This window comes from Thunnus albacares, chromosome 17, assembly GCF_914725855.1.
Source record: "Thunnus albacares chromosome 17, fThuAlb1.1, whole genome shotgun sequence".
In the NCBI taxonomy this organism is placed as follows: domain Eukaryota; kingdom Metazoa; phylum Chordata; class Actinopteri; order Scombriformes; family Scombridae; genus Thunnus; species Thunnus albacares.
In genome coordinates this window covers 12609971-12629807 of record NC_058122.1, presented here as the reverse complement: position 1 = coordinate 12629807, position 19837 = coordinate 12609971, and the positions used below count along the sequence as shown (strand labels likewise).

The following is a 19837-nucleotide window of genomic DNA, read 5'->3' as shown; positions in this document are numbered from 1 at the left end:
TCTGTAACCCTTTAGAAGTGCTTTGACACCATTCAGTACCCAGTGAAGGAACAAAGACATGGCTTCTGCAAAGAGACTAAATAAGATTCAGTATAAATCAGCAGTAATTGAAACCCTGGGTTTTAGAATAAGATCCTAACAGAAGTACAGGAAACATTAAGTACTGAGTGAAAAGAAAAAAAGATCCCTCTACTGTCTTTTCCTGTGTATTTAAGGAAGTGAAATGAACTTGGTCATGAATGAGGTTATTTACCAAGTGAGACAGAATTCTCTGAAGTCATTTTCTAAGTTTTTCTAAACTGTCATAATTAATATTGCATAGATGCAGTGTTTAAGACACTCTGAATAAATGTTTGCGGACAGGGTTTTTAGAGTGTGAACGCTGGCCATGTCATCGGCGGCCTCATGCCTCGACAGCCGTATAGAGATGTGGGCATCATCACTAGATTCAACTGGGATGCAATCAGTACTCAAGCAGACAGAACGCAGAGTTCCAGCTGATCCTTACAGACGCTGTGCATCATTAAGCACGAATCTGAATGTACAAAGTTTCTCTTTGCACATTCACATACATGTATGTAAGTACAATCACACACAGAGATATTTATTACAAAAATATTTAAAGGACATTCATAAATCTATAAGATCACATTGTTTAATTCATTCTGATTGCATCATTGCAGATGAATATGTAAACTTTTGTCCCTGCACTGGTTAGCTGCCGAAAAGAGTACCTCTATGCAAATGGAATACACCCCATGGCATAAAATATCATTTGCATATAAGAGGAAGTTCAAGGTGGTGAAATGCAAAGGATATCTCACCATTCACTTGCAGCTTTAATGATTATCCTGTGAATAAAATGACACTGGAATGAAAGCTCCAACTTTCTGTTCTTGGCAGCAGAATTGTAAAGATATAATTTGTCTGGAATTCAGTGATGATGCTATATGGGGGACTGCTTACAATAAAGCCAAAATTAGAGCTGAAAACAGAAGCAGAGAGTAGCACCTATGCTAATAGGTACTGTACAACCACGGCTGTTCAGATCAGGAGCTGTTGTTTGAGGAACATGAGAACCAAAAGCTGTCACAAACCCACTCAGTTAAAGGTACAATTAGTAAAATATGGCTCTTTTATAACATCTAGTGGCAGTCATAGGAAATTACACCAACATCACCAAGTGTGTTTCATGCTTTATTCTACAGTATTTTCAGATTTGACTTAAAATTTCAAGGCCAGCCCAGTGGCAATTTATACAGTTCTTTAAAGACACAAGGCTGCTGAAACACTGTTAATAACACAGTCAGTAACAATTATAATATGCAGCCATACAAAAATGTATACGAGGAAGTATTGAGGCTTTGGTGGAGGTTAGCCATCACAGACATCTCTCTCCAGCAAATAAACAAATTAAAGAAGAACCACAAAAAACCCCCACAATAACACCTTATTCATCATCCTATTGGCATGTCAAATAGCAATAAAAAATAAAAATTATAATCATCTGTGCAAAAATCAACATCATCATACTAATGGAAATAGTCAGTGTATTATATTTTAAGCATAATGTCATCATCCTCAATCTAGATCCACCAATAATAATCTATATAATAATAATAATAATAATAATAATAATCATTGTTGTCTTATAAATTGTGCAATATTGTTAATAGTATTCTATTTAATAATAATAATCCTATCCTAATCCTCATCCTACCAGTCTGTCTTTGTAAAGTTCATAACAATAATGATAACACAACAATAGCAACAACAACAATAATAATAATAAGAGGAAGAATACATAATGATGATAATAATGTATCAGAATCAACATCCTCCTTATTCTTATCGTCATACATAATAGATTGTGACATCTGTAAAATTAAAACAGTAACAATAACAGTCATCATCATTAAAATGATCATCCCAATAAACATCTTCATCAAAACCATTTATATCAAAGTTAATCAATATTTTGGACTAGGATCATGATTAAACTGTTATTTAATTAACCAAAATGATGACATAAAAAAAGATAAGAAAACATGACCTTTTCAACCTTCCTTTCATTTTATATATGTATATATTGTACTTTTAAAACATGACATGAATCAAAGTGTAAGCTGTTGAAAGGTGGGAAATAGCATTTTGATAAGGGTTTATAATATCTGTGTGTGTGTGTGTGTGTGTGTGTGTGTGTGTGTGTGTGTGTGTGTGTGCTGGTGGGGTTAGTTAACTGGCAAGTCTAATGAGATGATAAAGGAGTGTGAGGTTTCAAAAAATGGTCTCTACAATGAATGTCTACTATGGTGACTAACATCACACATGAATACAATTTAGGACTCCCCTCCCCTCCCCAGCCCAACCAATCCTCAATAATTATGAACTATTGCTAATAATCAAACCTGCTCCTAACTGAGTCCCAACAGTTATAATGTTCAGTTTTCATTTAATCTTTTTTAGAGAGGTGTTGATAGATTTTATGGGCATTTTGGAGGTTGTAGTATGTGGTGCTGTTGAACTGTACTGGATTATACTGAGAGGTGCTTCTAATAATTTAGCCTACCCTAATTCATATAAATGGGATGGACAAAATATTAGAAACACCTCTGAGTGTACAATGCAAACAATATTATGATTGCCTGTACGCTCTTGTTTTGAGGATACAGAAAAAAAGAAAAAAAAACATACCCAGCATAGCAACAGTAACCATGGGGGCGGGGCTTAGCAACAGGATTCAAATAAAGCTTTTAGAATGTCCATGCATATCTTGATGTCCCCAATCAGCCTTTTTATGTCTGACTTAATAGAAGACCACCAGTGTTTCCTCTATAAGTGCACAACGAAAACCTGCCGCCAGGCCAAAAAAATATTTTTAATGTCAAAAATAAAGCCAAATATCCATTCATTCAGAAATCAATAGTGTTTGGGAGCCTCTGTGCAGCACTGTTCCGAAATGTGAGTTAACCTCCGTGGCGTTGCCTAGGAAACTCTTGGTAGCGTAACTCCTTTTAAGGAATAGGGCAGTACGTGATATGTGTACGTAGCAGGTGAGTGAGTGGTTGAGTGAGAGAGTGAGCGGCAGAAAAGTGATGGTGAATGTGAGCGGAGCAGAGGGAAAAGTTAGTAGTAAGTTGTCAATCAGGCAGTAAATGTACCGCACAGACTACAGTGTGTGCAGTGTGTTAATAAATGCTGCAGCATATCAAGACCAAGAAAAGACACGTCTGTTGTTTCCCCAACTGCTGGAAAAGTGAAGGTTTAGTTAGCAACAATGGGGTAGCCTAACCTGAAGACACTAAACAGAGAAACAGTGAACGGAGAAATGTGTGGCTGCTGAGTCTCCCAACTTTCTGCTCTCTGACTGAGACCCAGAATTAGAAGGAGGTAAAAGCTCAAGGCTTCACTGTGAAGGCCCCCATGAAGAACACTGTGGTCGAGGCTACAGGGTTTTTCGGGAGCACCCTTCTAAACCAACCAAATTTTTCTCATTCTATGAGTGTGGAGAGCTGCCATTGGCACTGCAGCATAACCCAGGAGGTAACTGCTCTGTATGTAAGGTGGATATTGAGAAACTGGACTATCACCCACAACCTGTCTCTGTTCTTTGATGGCTTATATGAGATGGTTCACTTGTACGAGTTCTTCGCATGCCAGGGAGTTCATGAATTGCTCCAGCATGGAGGCCCCAGGATCTGTCATCCCCCAGCTCATCATCCCCATCAGGAATGTCCTGAACACGAGAAACCATCAGGTGATGGCCACCACAATGAAAGTCCTGCAGCAGCTCCCACCCCCCCCGGGAGTGGCACCACCCCTCGCCACCCATAAACAGTCAACCTAGGGGAAAAAACGCTTGTGCCGTACTACAGACAGATCTTCTCCATTTTCAGAATATTCAGGAACACGAATATAAACTCTCAAGGTAGCATTGAATGCCACCTGGCATCATCTAAAGTGTTTACTGGGACGTCAAGTAAAATCCAGAATGACCTGATCCGTGCCACTGCAGATGCGATGAAGGAAGAGGTGAGGATGAGGGAAGAATGGATTTGATAAACATCAAATACATGGTGCCGACTAGAGGTGTCACAATTGCAATTCTAAATCGAAAATTGATCAAAATGAGCATCTGATTTCGACCTTTGAAATCAATGAATGAACGATTCTCCCACTCCCGCTCACTTGCACGCATGTGGCGGGCGTGTCCAAGAAAAAAAAGACATTTCAAAAACGACAGCATAGCTTACTGGTAGCCTGCATCTGCATTACTTTTCAAGACACCATGGCTGCTGCCAGAGTCAGAGATGACAGAAAAGAACTGTAAAATCCTCCTGCTTCCCTGAAGTCACTGGTGTGGAAACATTTTGCATTCCCTGTGAGTTGTGTACAACGAATGCATCGTTGACAGAAAAACTAGAGTTTGTAGGCTATGCTACGCACTTTGGTAAAGTTGGAAATATATTGACACATTCCAACTTCCTGGATCAATAACTCATAAGCGAAATGTTCTTAAAACACAAACGACACCTCTTTCCTACTGTAGTAAGATAGACAACGAGCTACAACCTAATGTAGAATCAATATCTCTCTGCCAGAAGTAACGGCAGCAATGCCATACAAACAAGTTGAATGTAGATATCAGATGTCTCATACTGACTAGCCTACACCTCATGAGGAGAAATGGGAAAAGGTACAAGCTCTTTGTAAGTTATTATCAGCCATTTAATGGCCTTAATAAAGCCATTTATTGCCGTTTCATGTCCATGGCAATAAAACTGGAGATGCAAATTGTAGGTTTACAGTATACTTCTACAACTTCCTCTGTCCTCTCTTTCTTCCATCATCTGGCAAAGTCTGTTCTGTGTGCGAGCTGCTACTCTTGGCTGTGCTGCTGCAGGTACTCTGGGCTGTGTTGCTGCTGTCATTCTGGGTTGCATTTGAATTAACCAGATAACTTAAACAACACATCATGTACATATTCACTATCTGCTTAAACAAGCTAAAATGAATGACATTACTTATGCAAGCTTTAAGCTAAGCAGTCCTTACCCTTGAGAATAATCTACCATCTTCCTCTTCTATCCTGTCTTTCTTCCATCATCTGGCTAATTCTGTTCTCTGTGTGTGCTGCTATTCTGGGCTGTGCTGGTGCTGCTGCTCTGGTCTGTCCTGCTGTTGTGGCTCTGAGCTGTGCTGGTGCTGCTGCTCTGGTCTGTCCTGCTGTTGTGGTTCTGAGCTGTGCTGGTGCTGCTGCTCTGATGTGTGCTGCTGATGTGGTTCTGGGCTGTGCTGCTGCATTTGAATTAACCAGATAACTTCAACATCACATCATGTTGTACATATCCACCGTCTGATTAAAAACGAATCTAAAACGAATGACATTAATTATTCAAGTTTTAAATGTCTTCTAGTAATAATTTATAGAGGCCTCATAAGAACAGCATATGTCAGCAAAAGGTGCGTAATTTGGAGACAGAATGAAAAGCTCACTGTCATATTCAGCTAAGTAGTCCGACAACTCCAAATAATTCCCCTTGTTTGCAGATTCTCTGCTTTCGTCATGGCCTCTGAACATGTTCCTGTTTCCCCAAAAACACCACAGGGTGGTGGAGATATGGGTCACTAAAAATTGCCCCCTTGGGCATCTGGGACTTTTTTTAAATATATTTTTAAGATGTTTTTTAAACTACAGGTAACATAGATATAATGGTTGGAAATCTACTTAAAGTCGCTTGCAATTTAAGGACAGAAACACTGGATATTTATGACCATGTAATGTGTTGTTATGAGAAAGAAATTTATTCAACATGGTTCTTGAGGCGGGATTGGAAAACAATAAAGGACTCTAGTGTCTAGGGGGGAGGGAGTTCCAGAGCCTGGGAGGTGCTCTAGAGAAAGCTGAGAGGGTTGGTAGGGGGAGAGGAGGTCTGTGAGATATGGGATGGGGGGGGGCAGTTGGTGAAGGGCTTTGAAGGTTATGATCAGGATTTTGTAGTTGATCCAGTGGGAGACAGGAAGCCAGTGGAGCTCTTTTAAGGCTGGGATGATGTGGTGCCAGGTTTTAGTGTGAGTAAGAAATCAGGCAGCTGAGAAAAAAAAAGAAAATATAACCTTATCCCCCTTCCTTTCATTTTATGTATGTACGTGTTTTTTCCCTCCCCTATACTTATAAACATGATGTGATATGAATGACAAGACCAAGCAGACAGACAGACAAACATGACAGGACATGACAAGATATGACAAGACCAAGCAGATGGACAACCAGACAGACAAACAGACTGTTTCAAGAACAAGCATTATATATTAGGGTGTATTAAAATTGATGGGGAAGTTTATGTCCTGATGCAGGACTTATGAGATCAAACTAAGCTGTTGAAACATAGGAAATAGGATTTTGATAAGGGTTTGTAAAGAGTGTGTGTGTGTTGATGTTGGTTAGTTAACAGGCAAGTCTAATGAGATGATAAAGGAACATGAGGTCAAATTTTAAAAAATGGTCTCTATAATGAAATGACTACTATGGTGGCTAACATTATCACACATGAATACAATTGAGGACTCCCCTCCTGGCCCAACCAATCTTCGATAATTATTAACTGCTAATAACCAAACCTGCTCCTAACTGATTCCCAAAAGTTTTATGTTGAGTTTTTATTCCTCCTGGATCTGGTCACCAATGTTCTCTCTCTTGTGCTGGCTGTATTCAATGCCACTTTGAGAGTTTGTATGTTTATATGTTCTTGAAGATTCTGAAAATGGAGTCTGTAGTCTGTAGTACGGCACGAGAGCCTCTCCCACCTTGTCTCCAGACATCACCAGCTGCTGCAGGACTTTCATTGTGGTGGCCATCACCTGATGGTTTCTCGTGTTCAGGGTACTCCTGATGGGGACGATGAGCTGGGGGATGACAGGCAGGATCTTAGGGCCTCCATGCTGCAGTAATTCATGAACTCCCTGGCATGCATAACTCACTCATCCTCTTCAGACAAAACTGCATGTCCCAACTCTTTGCACTGCAGAATGTACAGTACATCTGAGTGTGCAAAGATGGAGTTGAAAGTAGCCAGAAATAAGGTTGACATACCCATGTGCACTGCAAACGCTGTCAGCATAAAAGTCCTTGTGATGATCTACAATCATGCACTGTGTTGACCAAGTGAGATGAATACATCCATTATGTTGGAGCAACTCTGGGTAGTTGGCACTGGCATATGCCATCCAATTATTTCGTTCATTTAGGTGAACGCTGCAAGGCCACTGAGATGGGTAAAAAAAGATTTTGCATTCCCTGATCTTTGAGCACCTTGAGACATGACCAAATTCAGTTTATGCGCATAGCAGTGAACGAACAATGCCTGTGGAACACTAGCAGTTTAACGGATTCAGTTTTTCAATACAATTATTCAAGATGAGCAATTCAAATTCAAATATAAATGATTCAAATTCAGTTTCTAATTACATTTCTGCCCATACTCACCTTCTCCTTGTGTGCGGTGGTCTCTCTCTGGTGTTGCTCACTCAACTGCAGGTTACGTGTCTCAAAACGTTTTCAGAGAGACAGTGGCACACAGGTGTCCGGGGGTAGATTGATGTTTCAGAGCTGCTTTAGTTTAGCAACTCAAATTATTAAATCCTGTGATGGAGCAGAGCCCCGTCAGGATTGAAAAGCAAGCAATCTCAGCAGTACAGCTTGTTGGTGCATGGGCTGTCCATTAGCCACGGATAGCGACTTTATTAGCTCTTAGCTTGAAAATTCCTCTGGTAGCTCTTGCTAGTTTGCACCAATCCTGACAAGGCAGGTAATGGTCGACCTTTATGGATTATTTGTAGTTTCTCCTGAAATGGAATCTTGAAAATGGAGTTTCTATTAATTCAGACACAAGGTCTTCCTCTGTAACTCCTGCAATTTCGCTGCTCACTAAAAATCCTTTGCTGTCATCCCGCTCTCTATTTTTTCCCCTCACTCATTCACTGATGACTTTTACAGGTCACATCTACTAGGTATTCGTTCAACAGCAAAGTTGGTCAGGCCAAGATGGCGGCTTGCTAGGTGCTCATTCTTGAGGTTTCGCGCCGGCAGCATGTTTTTTCTCATTTGTTATTCATTTTTAACTATAACTGCTATATCATTCAACATTTAATTACAAGATATTATCCTTGTTTTTATTTCTTTATTTTAATTTTACCAGTCCAATGGGCGGACCGGAGAGGATGCATATGAGTATTTTCCTCACTGTCGATTTTAATGTATTTAACATTTCTCAACACAAAACACGAAGGTGTCCTTGATAACTCAACAATACGAAAGATTATGGCCATCCGTTTTAATTATTATTATTATTTAATTATTTCACCTTTGATTCTGAGAAATCAAGTATTTTTGTCAGACATTAGCCTACCCATGATCCTGAGCGACCATGTATGTTGGCGGCTTTTCTTCCAGCCCTGGAAAATTATTTATAACGGTAAGGCGAACAATGTTGTGGCAAAACAGTATTTAAAGTGGTTTTATGTTTCTTAACATAATTTCAGAAGGTTTTGACTTCCCATTTAAGCTTGCTAATAATATTATATCGGCAACAGCTAGCTTTTTAGCCGGGCTAGCTTACTTAACTAGCTAAGTTAGTTAGAATTAATAATGAATAAACAACTCTGTGTTTGTTATTAGTGATGTTACAACCAATGTTGCCCACAACTTGCTTTTCATCCGCATCTTACTATCTGTTGACGTTACGTTAGCTGCTCATAGTAATGTAGCCAGTAGCATATAGGCTAACGGCTAACCTTAAGGCTAACTGCTAACATTAGTTTGAAACAGCACCATTTGACAGCACAACCGGTCTCTATTTCAGGTTCAGGTTCCCCCAGAGTGCGGCGGATCAGTAGTAAGTTTTTTGTTTGTTTGTTTTTTTTCCTGCTTTGATTTCCCCATCATTACAGTAATTTTCAAATCCAGGCTATAAGTTAGTTAAAGTTTTGCAGTCTTATTGGATAAGTAATGTAAAGAAGTTAAAAATTTCATCTTAAATTGACTGTAATTCATTGTCTGATCGCTGTGTAATAAGTTGCGTAATGCGCTGCAATATGTATTACCATTGAAAAGCATATTGTATTTGGTTGTTCATTTAGTTGTTGTGACTAGCTAAGAGAGAGGTTCACTCACCTCTGTACTTGTAACGTTAGTCGGTTTGTTTGTGGTGTTGTGTTAAATTGCTCTGGCACAGACTGAATAAAAATTTAGCACCATTAACATACAAACATTTTAAGTAATGACAGTACACATAGCCTTTTGTTTTTCCCACAGCACACACTTTATTTTTTGACAGTTTGCTAATTTGTATGCACACATTTTGGTTAACATTCTGTCATTTCTTGCTTGCTTTAAATTATGTTCTAACTTTTTGTTTTTCATGGATCCAGCAAAAGAAGTGGCATGAGGAAGTGGAAGTGACAGCAGGCAGTGGGAGAACCCGGTTGAGTTCATTATGCTGTTTTACTTTTCTCTAGTGATCTTTGTATTTTGAATTTGAATTTTAAGATTAAATTAAATTGTAAATAAATAACAATGTTTTATGCTACACACCTGGTGTTCTTGAGCCTTACTGCTTGGTCCCTGACAATTACATTAGTTCTTCCCAGTGTGCTTTGGTGTGTCAAAGGTCTAGAACTATATCTAGTTCTAGAAATTTATATCCAGAGATACTTTTTTTTAGTTTGAATTTAGTAATGGAAAAGATAAAGGTTAGCCCAGAACTAATTCAGATACAGCAAATATTTGAACAAAATGGCTAGAGAGTGATCCAATCTGGAGCTAGCCGAGTACCAGCCCAGATAAGAATTTTACAGATTTTACAGATCTGGCCCAGAAATTATGGAAGCTCTGGGCCGGATCCAGTACAGAACTGAACCAGATCTGGCCCACCTTCGGACAAATGACTACAAAATAATCTCATCCGTTCTGGAGCTGGCCCAGTGCCGGCCCAGAAGCGAAAAAACGGATCCGCACCATTATTAAGGACACCAGCCCGGGTCCATTTTACAGATCTGGCCCAAAACTTATGGAGGCTCTGGACTGGATCTGGGCCATATCATTTTTGATATCTGGGAACTTATATTCCACGCTATAGTCAGTATAACATTATATAGTACTGCAGGATGGTGGTAACAATCATCATCAACGTACTGTACTGTACATTGAACTGTAAAGAAAATAATGTGTGTATGTATAATAAACTCGATCAGCCATAAACTGTGCAGTAAACAGAATTTGAAGCTTTGCAATTGGCTGACCGGAATACCCGCCAGTCGGAAGTATTTTCCACACTGTCACCATGTTAAGGTTTTCTCTTAATGATATCTTTAACATTTCTCAAAACACAAAAACACCGTGTCTTTAGTATCTGAACAATATGATATGTTTATCTTAAGGCCATCAGTTGTAATTATTTCTCCTTCAATTCTGAGAAATACAGTTTTTTTGTCAGGTTTTAATAACAGAAGGCTAAGGAAGAGCATTGTGTTGTGGTGGATGTGGTGCGTTTGACTACTGTTTTGGGCTGTCTACTGTCAGTGGGCTTCCTTCCATTTCAAATGGCTGCCTGTCCACCGCAACCTGACTCCAAATGCCACTATCTGTGTTAAGAAAAGGCGTTTTATAGCCTGTGATTGTAAAATGTTAAGTTGCTCATTTAATTATATTTTCCCAAGAATATGTGGCTGAGGATATTTAATATAAAACCATGAACAGGTCAACTGGTTATGGGGCGGGAGGTTTATTATAGTCTACAGCCATTGTTGCTTCAGTACTGATCAGCTCACGAAAACCTAAATCTGCACATTTTACAGAAAACTGCGTCTTTACACTCTATTCTATCAAAGTATTTAAACCACTGTAATGGTTGATTTTTCATTCTTGGTCATGCAGGGAAATACATACAAATTTGGTTGTGAATGTGTTTCATAAAGAAATCAGTGGGTGAATCCATAGCACATGATCCAGTTGGAGTTGCAGGGGATGCTGACTATTAAATACCCCCTCTCCAAAAAACATCTGAGTTTATTTAATACCTGCAGAGATGCGACCGCAGCGGAAACGATAAGTGCGTCTGTTTTTGATTGGTTTTTCGTTATTTGAGAGGTTGAATCAAATAACATATTTACTGTTTTTTGGTTTTTGAATTGCAAATGAATTACGGATTATCCAGTGATACCCAGACCTGAGTCTAACAATGGCATAGCTGTCAATTCTAAAAAAAATGGTTAAATCAAAAATTCGATTCGAATTTTGAACTTAAATTTAAAAGTCAAATCAAATTGTGGATGTGGAGAATTGTGACACCCCTAGTGCTGATCTATGAGTCCTGCATACTGAGCTAAGGAAACTGTTAGATCAATGATACACCTACTTTTATATTTAAACAATTTCTGTTCTATGCATTATTTATTAATTTAATAACAGCTTCATTTAGGCTGTCTGAAAGCCTTCTCCTTACATTGATTCAGTTCCTGCAGCCATCTGAAGTCAGCAGGACAGATAACAAGCAGTTTGTTACATTACGCTTACAATTAAACAGTAAACCAGGTTAAAGTTCTGACTTTCAGCTGTAAACTGGTTGAGCAGTGAGGGGTAGTAGCCCTTATACATTCATTTTAATCACACTCGCAGCCTGGCAACAGCAGTTGCTCAGTTGGTTCACCACTTTGGTCCAGACTGAAATACCTCAACAAATATTTGCAGGATTTCTATGAAATTTTGCTTTCTCCCTCATAAAAAATTCAGAATCTTTGAATATGCAAATATGATTAATATAAAAGGTTTAACTGCTGGACACAAGATGTACCATACTTCACTTTAAAGTTTGTTCTAAGTGTATGTGCACTAAAGGATTCAAGTTTCCACATCACTTTTATAAGTTGTATACAGCATTATACAGAAATTATACCACAAAATATTTGCTGTAAATATTGGAAAGGTGAGTCTTATGCATTTTAGAGATACAACTTTTATGATAATGTATAGAATCTTTGGAGAGATTTTTCAAAATGTGCATGTCCATCAGTCAGTAGTCACCAACTCAGCTAATTACAAATGTGTAATACACAGATAAAGTTTATATGGCCGTGTGTCCTTTGTAGTCTTGTGTTTATACAACATACGTTGAGGGTTGCACCGATAGTATCTGTGGTATCAGTATGCAAGGCATTAAACCAAACTGGACAATTATGACCTAAACAAATGGACATATGCAATTGATAAGTGGGTTGAATATAGTAACAAGTAGTTGTATCATGTTATTGAGTTTGACAGTATTGGCCCAGTTTCTGATACCTTCATTGTGTGTGAACTGTGCAGTGTGTAATATGAGACCTGTTTTCTGCTTCTTTCCACATCCTCCCTATCCAGCTCTGCCCTGGACAACTTGACAAGCCAGCACGTAGCCATCAAGAAAATCAGCCCGTTTGAGCATCAGACGTACTGCCAGAGCACGCTGAGGGAAATCAAGATCCTGCTGCGTTTCCACCATGAGAATATCATCGGCATCAACGACATTCTCAGGGCACGGCACATTGACAACATGAGGGATGTGTATCCTTTCATGCTTTACAGGAAGCGGCCCACTGCATTTGTCCATGTTAATGCATGTGCCACTTGGTTTGAAAGAATTTTATATAAAAATTATAGTCTGTGCTTAGTCTTTGACACTTGAAAGCATTTCACTCTGTCAGGTTGTGTCACTACTTCTGACAGACACAACTGTAGTGCTGCCTCGAATTCTGTAGGTTTCATGAAACTGTAATTTTCCCACAAATCCTCTCAAGTCTTTTGAAAGAGAAAAAGCATTGAAATATCACGAAGCTGCTTTTGTAGTACTGCACTTAATGTAAGTGTGGCACTCAGAAAGTGTCAATTTAAGTGGCTTGGGAGGCTACGTAAACAAACAGTAGTAGTCAGATTTTGCTTCTTTTCCTTGTTCTCTATTCGAAATATAAACTTTTCAAATACTTAATCTTAGCAACAAAGGCTGCAAATCGGACCCCATCATGAGGAGGAAGTAGAGGTAACATTATAAACAGCGTTCCAAGCAGACTGAAGCCCTGGCATCTTCACATCACCACAAGTTTTGGAAGTTTTGACCATGTTTAACATAGACATACAACATTATAACAGCATATTAATGACAGAAATTCACAAAAAGCATGATATGTCCCTTTTTTAAGAACTATAGATATATAGATAGATAGATAGATATTAGAGATTTAAATATCTTGTCTCAATTGAACTGGCTGTACTGTTTACTGTTTCTTATTTTAGCAGATAATTGGCCGAATGTGAAGTGGCCACTTGTGAAATATTCCTGGAACATTTACAACGGAGCTTTTTTAATAAGGATCTAAATGAATCACATTTCTTGTCCTGTTAGGTATCATTACCTAAAAATTGAACAGCCAGGGTTTTTTTCTAATGGCACCTATGTGAGGGTTGTGACTCTGGCTTCTTCTATAGATAGATAATAAAACAATACTACATACAATGTAGTGCATCAGGACTGATGTTCAGATATACAGTGCAATCATATGTCAACATAATTGGGCTCTAAAGCAACAAGGTAAGAGTCAAAGTAGTTCCCTGTCTTGGACAAACTCAATTTCTCTCCATCTCACACTTTTCAGCAACATGTGAACACCTTTTCTTCTAAGGATTAGTATCCTTGAAACACTATATTTTAACAGAGCTTCTTTCTCAAGCTACCACTTTGCAATTGCAGTGTGAAATTTGGAAATGTGGTACTGCCTCAACTTGTGGAAGTTGCTGACAACAGAAGCTTTTCATCTATAACATAACCCACTGAAATGTCAAAATATAGCTATTAATGTGACTCAGCCTGGTCTGAAGTATGTTAGATTGATGTCTGAATTTTACAATAATGCTCAGGTGTCACTGAATGTATCCAGGATTTCACAGAAACATCGGTCTGTTCTGTTTGTTGCCCACAGCTGGTGTGTGACAGCTGGCTGCAGCATCACACAGCAGATGAAACGATAAGTGCGTCTCCAAATTGCACAGCAGCGGTAACTTCATTAACACCGGATCAGTTAGGATCTGATGATAATTAATGTTCTGTGTTCTGCTACACATCTACACAGGTCAGCTGTTACAAACACATTCCAGGTTTATACAGTGGACTTGTTTGTAAAAAAGCAGCCCTTATGGATGAATCCTGAGGGCTGTCAGGACATTTTTAAGCCTATCGCCCCATACCCACTTGATCCCCCCATATGGCGCAGTAAAAATATGACGATGTATTTGTGCAAATGTTTGTATTTATTTACAAATAATGATATTTAAGTTGTAGATTAGAGGCTTTTTTTAAGACTGTTGATGCATATTTTCAAGTTAATTTACATTTATTCAAATGATGGGTTACAGATACAAATCATTCTGCATTTAATTGTGTATTGTGTTTTACGAGACACAAGTCGTGACATTTTACAAGACACATGCTCCCTGCATTTGTGGATTTTGTGTGAAAAAGCAAAGTAGCACAGTCTCAAAAGAATCCACACAAGTAGGTGGAGATTCAGAAATATATTTCCATTTAAAAATGCTAAGTTGAGGTACAAATGATGATATATGAGTGGTAAATTAGTGGCACAGATAGAGATATAGATTTACAGATACAAATCACTGCATTTATTTGTGCATTGTGTTTCACGAGTCGTGATATTTTACAAATCACGTGCTCCCTGCATTTGTGGATTTTGTGTTAAAGGGCACGGTAGAACAGTCTCAAAATAATCCAAACAAATAGATGGATATTCACAAATATATTTCCGTTTAAAAATGCTAATTTGACATACAAATGATGATATACAAGTTACAAATGAAGATATACGAGTTACAGATACAGATTTACTGATAAAAATTACTATGCATTTATTTGTGCTTTGTGTTTTACAAGTTACGTAACCTGACATTTATCTGAAAACAGTTGTGAGACGCAACAACGCATCAGCCAGAACATTATCCCTGCCATGGATATGTCTGACTTCCACATTGAAGGCCTGCAGTCGCAAACTCCAACTTATCGGACACCTATTCATGTTCCGCATTCTATGCACAAATACGAGTGGATTATGACCTGTATACACAACCACAGCAGCACTAGACGAGCCGACATAAACCTCGAAATGTTCTAGAGCCATGACAAGTGCCGATGCTTCTTTTTCAATGGTCGAGTACCATTTCTGATGGGAAATCAGAAATGGTACATCATTTTTGACCCTCACACCTTTCCATCTATAAATATATTTATTTTTACACATAGTCTAGATTAATCTAAAAAATAAGAAATTGGGTGCTGTACCCCATCAGAACCATGAGACTACAGTAGAGAAATTTTTATAGAATCCATAGCTAAATAACGGCGAAGCTCAGTGCAGGTGGTTGGAACAGGAAATGCCATAATACACTCCACCTGACCTCCCCCCACCACCTCTCCAAGATAGGTCACTGTGTCCTGCCCAAACTCACATTTAGACAGGTTCACAGTCAAACCCACCTCCTTCAGACTGCAAAACACTGCACACAGATGCTCCAGATGTTCAACCTATAACTCAGAACAGACAACCAATTATTGACAGAAAGACAGACAAGTGAGAACGACATTCACCAAACGCTAAAAAGTGGCTGGCACATTACGCATGCCAAATGCCATAACTGTATATTAGAGAAAGTCATCAAATGTAACAAACGCAAAGATCTCCTTCGCCCCCTCAGTCAGTGGGGACTTGCCAATATCCCATCATTAGGTCTAACTGAGTAACAAACCTGGCTCCCCCCTAACATGATCTACACAATCTTCCATCCTTGGAAGAGTATCACAGTCCGGTTTTGTTACCCCATTCACTTTTCGAAAATCCGTACGGAAGCAATCTTCACTATGAGCCTTATCAGCAACAGCTTTTTTGATCATAATTCTTCCGTTCTCCTTCAATTATTCCCTTCCATGATCACCGGTGGTTTGAGGGACACCAGCAGCGCTCCTGTTACTTCTCTCTTTTAAAAATAAAAACCACTTGATAAAGTGAAACTAAAATACATAGAATGCACACTGAATAATAATCAAAACATAAAATATAACAAGTTAATATAAAAACAAATTAAAGCATACAATACGTAGATTGTATAAAATAAAATAAAATATGACATTTTAAAAGAAGCGCAGTTGAGTATAAGTGCAAGGCTGACTACATTAAACAGTGCAGTAGAGGGCAAGTGCAAAGCGTTAAATGCCTGGGTAAAGAGACGGGTTTTAAGCTTTCTTTTTAAAGAATCTAGTGAGCTGGCTTCCCTGACATCTATGGGCAGAGTATTGATAGTTTGGGGGTGTAACTGACAAAGGCGGTGTCACCGATCTTCTTTCGGCTGTTGCTTGGAACCTCTAATAACTAAACGAATTATGATTGCTAATTTAAGAGTGTCGAATATACCTAGCCAGTATGTGTTTGGAATGTGGGAGGAAACCTGAATACCATGAGTAAACCCACAAATGGGATGAAAAAGCACTCCTCAATGTAAGTAAATGAAAGTAGGGTGGGGTGGAAAGGAAAAAGGGAGAAGGTCAATGTCCATAGATATTGAACCTCTATCTTGCATTTCGAATTGGTGGTAAGCGAGGGATGGTGGATAATACTCTAGAGCCCCGCTGGAGTTTAGGGAGGACAGGTGTAGAAGATAAACCGGTCTGTCTAAGATCTATTATTGTGGTCTGCTCATATTTAACATTACTCCTGTAGCATTCCTGTCGCTGTTTAATTGTCTGAGCACCGGAGTATCTGTGCAATGGCCCCCTGATATCTGCAGGGAGGTAGTTAGGCCCCTCCCTTCTAAAAATTGGACTAAACCCTCCTCTCTCTGCATTTTGTGCAGCTAAGGTGTGCTGAACTGCACTGGAAATGGGAGGGAGGCGGTCTGATCCCATGCTAACTTTATCAATCTCTCTATAACCCAGCTGCAACTTGTTCCGCTCCTGACACAGTTTAACAAACTTGGTTTTAGCAGTACCCAGTTTGGGTAATGCCTCACCGTTGTTCGCTGTAATACAACCAGGCACCTCTCTATTAAACAAACCTAGCCCTCCTTTTCTCACAGCTGGCAAGACCGGCTTGCTCTGAAGAGTAAGGAGTTCCCGCTGAATGTATTGCTGATGTTTCTTTTCCCTCTCAGCAATCTGTTCAGTGTTTTTCACTGCATTGTCATGTTCCTCCTTTTTCTGCTGCTGATACCGGGAACGTTGTTCAGCTGCTAAAGAGGCATTGAAACTCTGTAATTTGATATTTTCCTCTCTTATCCTCTGAGTCTTCAATTGTTCGCGTTTAATAAGCAACCTGTCAGACTGTTTCTGAACCTGAAGCCAGTCCCGGCTGCTCTGGAGCTCTGCATTCTTGCGCTGCTCTCTCTCCTTGATCTGCTCCTTACGGTGAGCTGAGATGGACTCCAGTAAAGCAGCCTTCTTCTCCCTCTCTTTCTGCTGCCTTTCCAGTTCAGCGCGTCGCCTAGCCTCATCTGATTTACACCTCTGCTCCTCCCTCAGAGCTGCAGAGAGAGCCTGCTCCCTGTTAATAGCTGTCAGTCTCTCCCTAACTATCTCCTGTTGGTTTTGGAGCCTCCTAAACCTATACTGCTCAGGTTTTCTCTGCTGCAGCTTGTTCTCAATTTCTAAATTCCCAATTTTATCCCTCCGTCTCTGTGTCTCATGATCCCACTGTAAATGGGTCCTGATATCACTGCTGAGACACTCCTCTTTGGCCCGCTGACTGTTTTTTGCCTCCTGCGCCCTCTGCCATCGGACCTTGAGGAGTTTACCCTCCCCTGTATATCTTTTTTGCAGACCATGTCTGTCTGCCTCTCCACATCCGTACTGTTCGGCTGCCTGCAGTGAGTATTGAATCCCAACCCACTCAGCCCTGGACGAAATACCGACTTTTCTCGAAGCCATTCTATCTGTCTATCTGTCTCGCACTTTGGTTGTGTCACGTTAGCTGTGTGAGTTCGAATTCTCCCTCCGGTCTCTAACCTGTTAAGAGATTCCAGACTTGCTGGCACAACCATCAAAAGAACACTGAAACATCAAAGCCTTCTAAAAACTTTGGTCTTTATGACATCATCACATTCTGCTCCTTTGATCTTGAGTTTGTATTAGTGACATCATCAATCTTCACACACTTATTTGTGACATCACATGTAAGCTGTTTTTTTCCACAAACTTTAATTTTAAAAAAACTTTATTAACAAAACAGATTTACAATCTGACATCTTAGCTTGAAAAAACATTTCAAGATTCAGACTGAGACCTGTTTGCCATTTGCACAAGCGCAGGATACATGCACAGTGGAATTCTTGTGCAGTTCACTCAGTCAGGTTAAAAAAGAAACAATTTTACAATAAATTAAATTTAGATTAAATTAAAAAAAATAAAAGTTACTTTTTTTTTTAATTAAAAGAATAGCAAGGTCTGTGAGATATTACGTCATTTACAACAGTTTTTACAGCACTCAAACAATTATTTACAGAACTTCCAGTGAAGTACAGAACAGCAGTTGGAAGGCGGTATTGCACAAACCTCTTCCACTGATATTGTTGTCTTTCAGAGGCTATAGTGGGCTTACATGTTCAAATGATGTTTCTTTTCTTCTTCTTGTCTCGTGCAATTAGTTGCTGAACAAACCACACACACACAAACGGGTCAGTGACGTGACGCACTGATTTTTTGTTCCAGGAGAAATTACTATTACACACTTGGATTAAATAAGGTTGATATTGTATATATTCATTAATCTCACGTCACATTTCCTCCTCACTATTCATATTTGCATGAAAAATACAAAATTGACTGACTTTTATACCATTAAAGTGGAAAAATGTCATACGGTAAAACGGCAGTCACTTGATGTCAAAGAAGACAACTTCATTTAAAATGATTAAAAATATGTAAAAATCATCCACTTTTGTCTGTAGCATATTTTTTAAAATGTACAGAAAAGCACTGTTAAGTATTAATAGGATAAATCTTGAAGAAATGTCTTTAATATCTAAAACACTTTGTTCCGCAAGGACAGATTTCCCTCAGTGTCATTCGGTAAAACAAATTTTGGAAGCCATTTTGAATTGTAGATAAATGACTCGTGTCATGTGACATGTGATGACATCACTCAGAAGACCCCTGAAGACCACCAGAGTTGGAGGTAAGTTCAAAAATGTACTCCTTTTCCATGTGTTGTACAAAGTGTCACAGATTTCAGCGTCATTTGGTCAAACGTTAAAAAAGTGATGATAAAGTTATAGATTTAAAAATTATTGATTTACCCATGAAATTTAAAGTTCATAGGTCAAGGTCATTGTTAGCAATAGATGGCCATGCAACTGCCTGTACAGAATGAAAATATTGAAATCCGTCATGCGGAAAAACAAAATATGTCATTTGGACAAACGGTTTTACTAAATGACATGTTGTCATCCCAAATGACACAGAGGATTTAACTAAATTATCTGTTTGTTTTTTAATTATTTTAACTATTTGTTAAGTCTGAACAATTGTTCTTAATTACATTTAACATGTAATATGTTTCTGTATGTTTTAAACATTATTTTACATTTTTACAGATGCCTCTTTCCAGTAAAGAGAGGGGTGCATGTTTTCGTGCAAAGATCAGGGCAGATCCTGTTGCTAGAGAGGAGAGACTAGAAAAGAGAAGGGAAAGGTATTACTGTGAAAGTGTATGATGGTAATAATGTCAGTGTATGTCAGTTGTGTCAGTACAGGCAGCA

The 19837-nt window shown here is 38.9% G+C and overlaps 1 pseudogene; it reads left to right on the top strand.

Annotated features, from left to right (window-relative positions):
- The first annotated feature begins 235 nt into the window (after positions 1 to 235).
- On the top strand, positions 236 to 5209 carry LOC122966947 (annotated as a pseudogene).
- Positions 5210 to 19837: the final 14628 nt, after the last annotated feature.